The sequence below is a fragment of the Alosa alosa genome, chromosome 14 (genome assembly GCF_017589495.1).
Source record: "Alosa alosa isolate M-15738 ecotype Scorff River chromosome 14, AALO_Geno_1.1, whole genome shotgun sequence".
Classification (NCBI taxonomy): Eukaryota; Metazoa; Chordata; class Actinopteri; order Clupeiformes; family Clupeidae; genus Alosa; species Alosa alosa.
Genome location: NC_063202.1, coordinates 5,280,132 through 5,286,131, shown reverse-complemented (window position 1 = coordinate 5,286,131; position 6,000 = coordinate 5,280,132). Strand labels below are relative to the sequence as shown.

The following is a 6,000-nucleotide window of genomic DNA, read 5'->3' as shown; positions in this document are numbered from 1 at the left end:
CACACACACACACACACACACAAAGTCTAGTGTTGAAGTACCTGTGGAAAGGGGAAACTGCAAAATAAATGGCCACAGAGGTGCTAGTAATTAGCTGTAATTTTTCTGGCGGATTAGCAGAGGCAGCGTGTTATCCCCACATTACATTGGGCCTCACGCAGGGTCTGATTGGCTACTGTGAGGAGGTGAAAGTGAAGCCTGAGAGAGGTGGATAATTTGCACTTCACCGGATGTTTTATTTTTTCCTTCTTCTTGATCAGTGTCTTCATCGCCAATGTGATCATCACTGGCTGTTTATTTTTGTTTTGTTTACCTTACGGTACTTCCTTTCTCCATTAATTCAGTGACATTCTTGTGTCTGATGGCATCCCTTTCTACTTTCCCCCTCTGCCTTGTAATTCTTACTGCTTACTGTAATAGTAAGTAGCAGGGATGTAGTGGAGGCTAAACGCAACACAGTTTATCCACCTCTGAAATTTCAGAAATAGAGTTTATCCATCTCTTATTAGAGTTTATCCACCTCTTAAAAGAGTTTATTCACCAATTGCAACTTTTAAAATTCAAAAATCACACTGTATTATCCACATTCACAATATGTTCACTTATTAACACTGTAAGAACCATTTAATACCACTGGTATTGTTGTAAACATTGGACAATAACCTCCACCATCACCAAACATGTTCTGAATGCCTTTTTGAAAAATCCGATACCGCATGGCGCAATCCACCTCACCGTGATCACAGAATTCATAGTTTACCCACCTCTTATTTTACCACTACATCCGTGGTAAGTAGTAATAAGTGAATGAAGAATCCAGCAGCTGGAATCCATATTGTAGACAGTATAGATTTTGTAGATGGAGTGTAACATTTATCACCCCCAATAACGTTAGATGTCCATTCTCTTCAGTGATGTATTTCTCTCAATCCCTCTCTAGTCCTCATACCCATAATTTGTTCCCCTTCTCTTGGTCTCAACTGTTTCTTATCGGTTTTCTAGTTGAATACCGTTCATCCAAAGAGGGGCTGTCAGTGAGGGGTCCCACAAGGTCAGATTAGGGATGTACTGGGAAGAAAAATACCTGCTAGCATGGACCATAGGGCTAGTGATAAGGCAGATAGAGATAGTAAAAATGTAATGTACTCTCGTCCTCCAATGCGGTGACTCACCAGGCTTTGTCTCTGTACTATGTCAGATATCTTATATACCACTGGATCAGAGCTAACCAGAGCCCTAATCAATGGTAGGATTGAGTTAAACAGATTATTTTACAATTCTGCTCAAAGGAAATACTCAACACATCACCAGCCACTGAAAGCTATGGGCGCTTTGCCCTGAAGCTCAGGTGATAAATGCATTCACATTTACGAGATTGAGTGTAACCTTGAAAGCCCAAACAGTCAATGTGTGTCTGCAGCCAAGAATAGTTTGTTTGGGTAAGAATTTAGAGATGTGTTGACCTCATGCACCCATACGTGAGTATATTCTTTTAGTGTGTGTGTGTGTGTGAGAGAGAGAGGGAGAGTCAGAGAGAGAGAAAGAGAGAGAGAGAGCTCATGTGTCCATACACCATTATTTAACATTTTAGTCATTGCAACGCAATAGTCAAAGAGACTCATCAGTTTGGAGTGTGTGTGTGTGTGTGTGTGTGTGTGTGTGTGTGTGTGTGTGTGTGTGTGTGCGTGCACGTGCAAGAAACCCCATAACTCCCAGCGTTGATATGAGGGTGAGTAAGTCATGATTGCTTGTTTATCGTGTTACAGCCTGGAGGCAGCAGTTGGAGTCCAACACAATTTAAACAACAACAAACAACTTTTCTGGCACCGTTGTACCCATCCGAGCCATCCTGTCTCCTCCTTTCATTGACTATCTGAATGCTCTCGGAGAGGTCATTTAATCAGACGTGATATGGTAAAGAGGTTTTCGAGAGGCCCATGCTCGTCGATAAAGTGCTTGATCTCCGTGACTGATCAGCCATCTGTCCATCGGCGCTCTGCTCCAGGTCAGAGACGGTATTGATCTGGGTGATGTGTACTGAGCGGACGCTGGCGAAGGGTTTGCTGCTGGGATGGCACAGGGATGGGGAGGGAATGTGAGGGTTCAAGGAGAGGCTCTATTAACCCTCTAGCGGTCCGCTGCTGTAAGTGAACCGCGTTCACATTCACAAAACACCTCAAAGAACCCTGCTAATGTAGCAAAGCACCGATAGGTTGATGCGCTCTGTATGCAAATTAGTTTGACAAACAACAGCTGACTGCTCCAACGTGAATGGACTGAGCTTAGTGAGAGACAGAGAGACACTAATTTTGAAAAGGTGCCGCCGTCTGTCATTCACTATACAGTAAGGGAATATTTAGAATTGCAGTACAAACTGAAGACCGTAAAGTTTAAACAAAAAAAGCAGGCTAGGAACAGCCCACAAGTATTAGGCCTACTTTGCTAATGCAGGAAACTGGAGCGGGCGCTTCTAAGTGTAACGTGATGTAGCCTATCGCCGGATTCGTTGCTAGTAGCCTGCAATGAGAATCTGTTTCTCTCACTGTCGCTTGTTAATAACAATTTGCGATTAAAATATACAAAATAAACGTTCACTGCCAAGACACGTCTTTCAAATGTATTTAAAGTGAAACTGGGAAGTTTAATGCATAGGAAGTTTTATAGCACCAAAAAAATATCTCCCAGATAGTACAATAATAATAAAAGCTGGAGATTCACATTGGCGGACGTACAGTATTTGGTTACTGCCTCGGGATTACGCCACAATGTAAAAAACATTACAATGTTATAGGCTATGCCTAGAGAGTTATATTCAACAATATCAGTAATGTCCCTGCATGCACATTTAGGCAGCAACACAACTTTTAAATTCTATGAAACTCGGGACCAGAAAATTATTTCTCTTTCGCTATTGACTACAGTTCATAATTTTTCCAAATGGCAAACGGAAGGGGTGGGACTTCGGCTGAGTAAAATTTAGAATAAATTGACACAGGGGTGCCCCAGCTCTCTCCACTCTATTGAAACCGTATCGTTATCGTGGCCCACAAACCGTGATACATACCGAACCGTGGGCACACTGTACCGTTGCATCCCTAGTTGTATGTAGAACCTATGTTTTTTTGGAAAAAAGTTTAAACTTTTCAGGCATTTGTGGTCCCTGACTGAAAAAGAGATTGTTATGCTAGGAAATATACTTTAGTTATGGAAATCCTCTGCATGTTCATTGGAAGGGGTTGCTGAGAAAATTAAGAGAGAATGGGTCTGATTGAAATGGCACTTAAACATCACAGACATTGTAGGCCTGTGTAATAGTGTGTTGGATGTGTTTATGCACTGGCTGTAAAGTTTAAAGAGCTTCTTGGACATATTGATTAACTTCCCTTTTATGATGAACGGTCGGGCACTCATTGGGTTTTTAAGCCACAAAAAGTGGGTCTGGGATAGAGTGTGTTTGTGTGTGTATGTGTAATCTCTATCTCTGTCTTGTCTCTGTGTGTGTGAGAGAGATAGAGAGAGAGAGTGTGTGTGTGTGTGTGTGTGTGTGTGTGTGTGCGTGTGGTGTGTGTGTGTGTGTGTGCATGTGTGTGTGTGTGCGCGCACGTGTGTGTGTGTGTGTGTGTGTGTGAAACAATAAGGTGTCACAGATGTGTCTATATCTGTGTCCTCTTTGACATAGACATCATGAATATGAACGTCATTTACAGTAGCTTCAGTCATTGTAAATTATGAGTTCAAAGTGGCTATAAGACATGGTGAGGGATGTGTTGAGGTTTGTTTGGTACATCTGCTGAAGCCTCTGTTTGAATTTACCTTTAAGTGTAAACAGTTCAAATACCGTAACATAAATGGTGTGCAATTCTTGTAGAGAGACTGAGATGCACAATTCTAGAGTTTCTACATATGATACTTATATCTGGTGGTCTGTTTGTGTAAATATATATGCCTGATAAACTATGCTACGTCTTTGTATGTAATGGGCTCTCTATCAACCCCCTCCCCCTCTCTCTCTGTAGGGGCAGCATGAAGGCCCTGATTCTGCTGCTTCTGATGGGGTTTCCCTTCAGCACTCTGCCACTGAATCCAGAGGACCCCAACGTCTGCAGTCACTGGGAAAGGTCGGCCAGTTCACCCAACAGTGCACCAATCCATGCCCCCATCCATCTGAGTTGTCGGTGTCAATGTTGTCTGTTACGGGGAAATTCATGGTCCACCTCTTCATCTCCCTGTCCCACAAACCCATCCATCTACTTGTCAGTCCATGATGTCAGTGGCCTGTAATCTACATCTGTTACCGTACGACGGGGTCGGTTTGTGTTTGTCAATTTGTCCATCCATCCATCCATCCATCCATATGTCCATACCTCTGTCCATCCACTTGCACTGTAATTGACAAAATTGCTGGTTTATTAAATGTTCTTTCCACTGTTTTGAACACTTAATTAAAGGAATTATCCGGAGTAAAATGCACTTTAGATCAATTTACGGATTGGGAGTACATACGTTGAGTTGACATCAAAATCATGTCATTCGGATGTGTTTTGATAAAGTTCGATTTTACCGTTTTTAGTCAAAACTCGTTAGCCTGTTAGTGACCAGGGCATGTCATTTCGCCGCTACAAAACGCTATTTTTATACCTCTTCTTCAGTTCCAAATAACATTACACTTACATGGTAGTGAGTAGAGGGTCCCTAAAGCCAAACCAAAGTATCCCGAGGTCTTTATGTGGTCGTATAGAGAGTCCAGAATGAATTTCCTCAAGCCAGTACCTTTCCGGAAATGTTGCTGCTGCAGCTTACTAACAGGTTGGAATTTTGAAATGTCACGTGACGTGATGTCGTGCAACGACGTGATGCAATCGACTCCTACAGACTTTCCCCTAAAGATGCTAGCTGCAGCAGCAACATTTCCGGAAAGGTACTGGCTTGATGAAATTCATTCTGGACTCTCTATCCGACCACATAAAGACCTCGGCATACTTCGGTTTGGCTTTAGGGACCCTCTACTCACTACCATGTAAGTGTAATGTTGTTTGGAACTGTAGAAGAGGTATAAAAATAGCGTTTTGTAGGCGAAATGACATGCCCTGGTCACTAACAGGCTAACAAGTTTTGACTAAAAACGGTAAAATCGAACTTTCTCAAAACACATCCGAATGACATGATTTTGATGTCAACTCAACGTATGTACTCCCAATCATCCGTAAATTGATCTAAAGTGCATTTTACTCCGGATAATTCCTTTAACTTACATTTCTATCAAGTCCAGCAGTTCAAAAGTAATAAGGTCTTTGATTGATTTCAATCGAGATGCTATTCTACTAAGTGAAACTTAATCCAACTGTTTTCATTTGTACTGAAACTGAAACACCCCAATCTCCTGTGGCTTTTTTCGAGAATTGGACAGATGCCGCATGAAATATTGCTGAGCATAAAACAAGTCCAGTCTCCGTATTTTGGAGAGGGGAGAGATCAGTCCCTGTCTCAGCAGAGGTGAACAATAAGGGGAGCACAGAGATCATATCTCTCTTTCTCTGGAACCCTCTCCTTTCGCCTGCTCCCTCTCCCAACTCTCCACGACTTTATCTTTCTCTGGCTCTCCTGAGAGTGAAGAGACTGTATCTCCCTCTTCCTCTGCCTCGCTGTAGAAAGGTGGAGCATTGATTTTCCCATGTGCTTGCAAAGGCTGTCTCTGAATTACCCCCACACGATTGATCAGTGAGCTCGCTGCCCGTTCGATAACAACAACTACCTGTATCGCCGAAATGATTATGTTTTGCGGGAAAACATCCGTTATGACAAATACTTTGGGATGTTTTTCCTTTTCTCATTAGACAAGGCCTGTGGGAGATCTCCCCAACTTGGTCCTGTGTAATGGAAACCTTGAGTCTATAATTTACAGCAATGCTGTGAAACACAACCCTTTGCTATTTGACTTTGAACTACATTTAAAGGGTAACATCCACTCACTACTTAGCTGCGGAGGACAAACTTACTTAC

The 6,000-nt window shown here is 42.4% G+C and overlaps 1 protein-coding gene across 1 annotated transcript in view; it reads left to right on the top strand.

Moving 5' to 3' along the window:
* Positions 1 to 4,065: 4,065 nt before the first annotated feature.
* Positions 4,066 to 6,000, top strand: part of LOC125307290 (multiple epidermal growth factor-like domains protein 11) — a 128,518-nt gene continuing 126,583 nt past the window's right edge. Inside the window, exon 1 of the mRNA XM_048263186.1 lies at positions 4,066 to 4,118. The gene's annotated coding sequence lies outside the window, so the exon portion shown is untranslated. The remainder of the gene's footprint in view (positions 4,119 to 6,000) is intronic.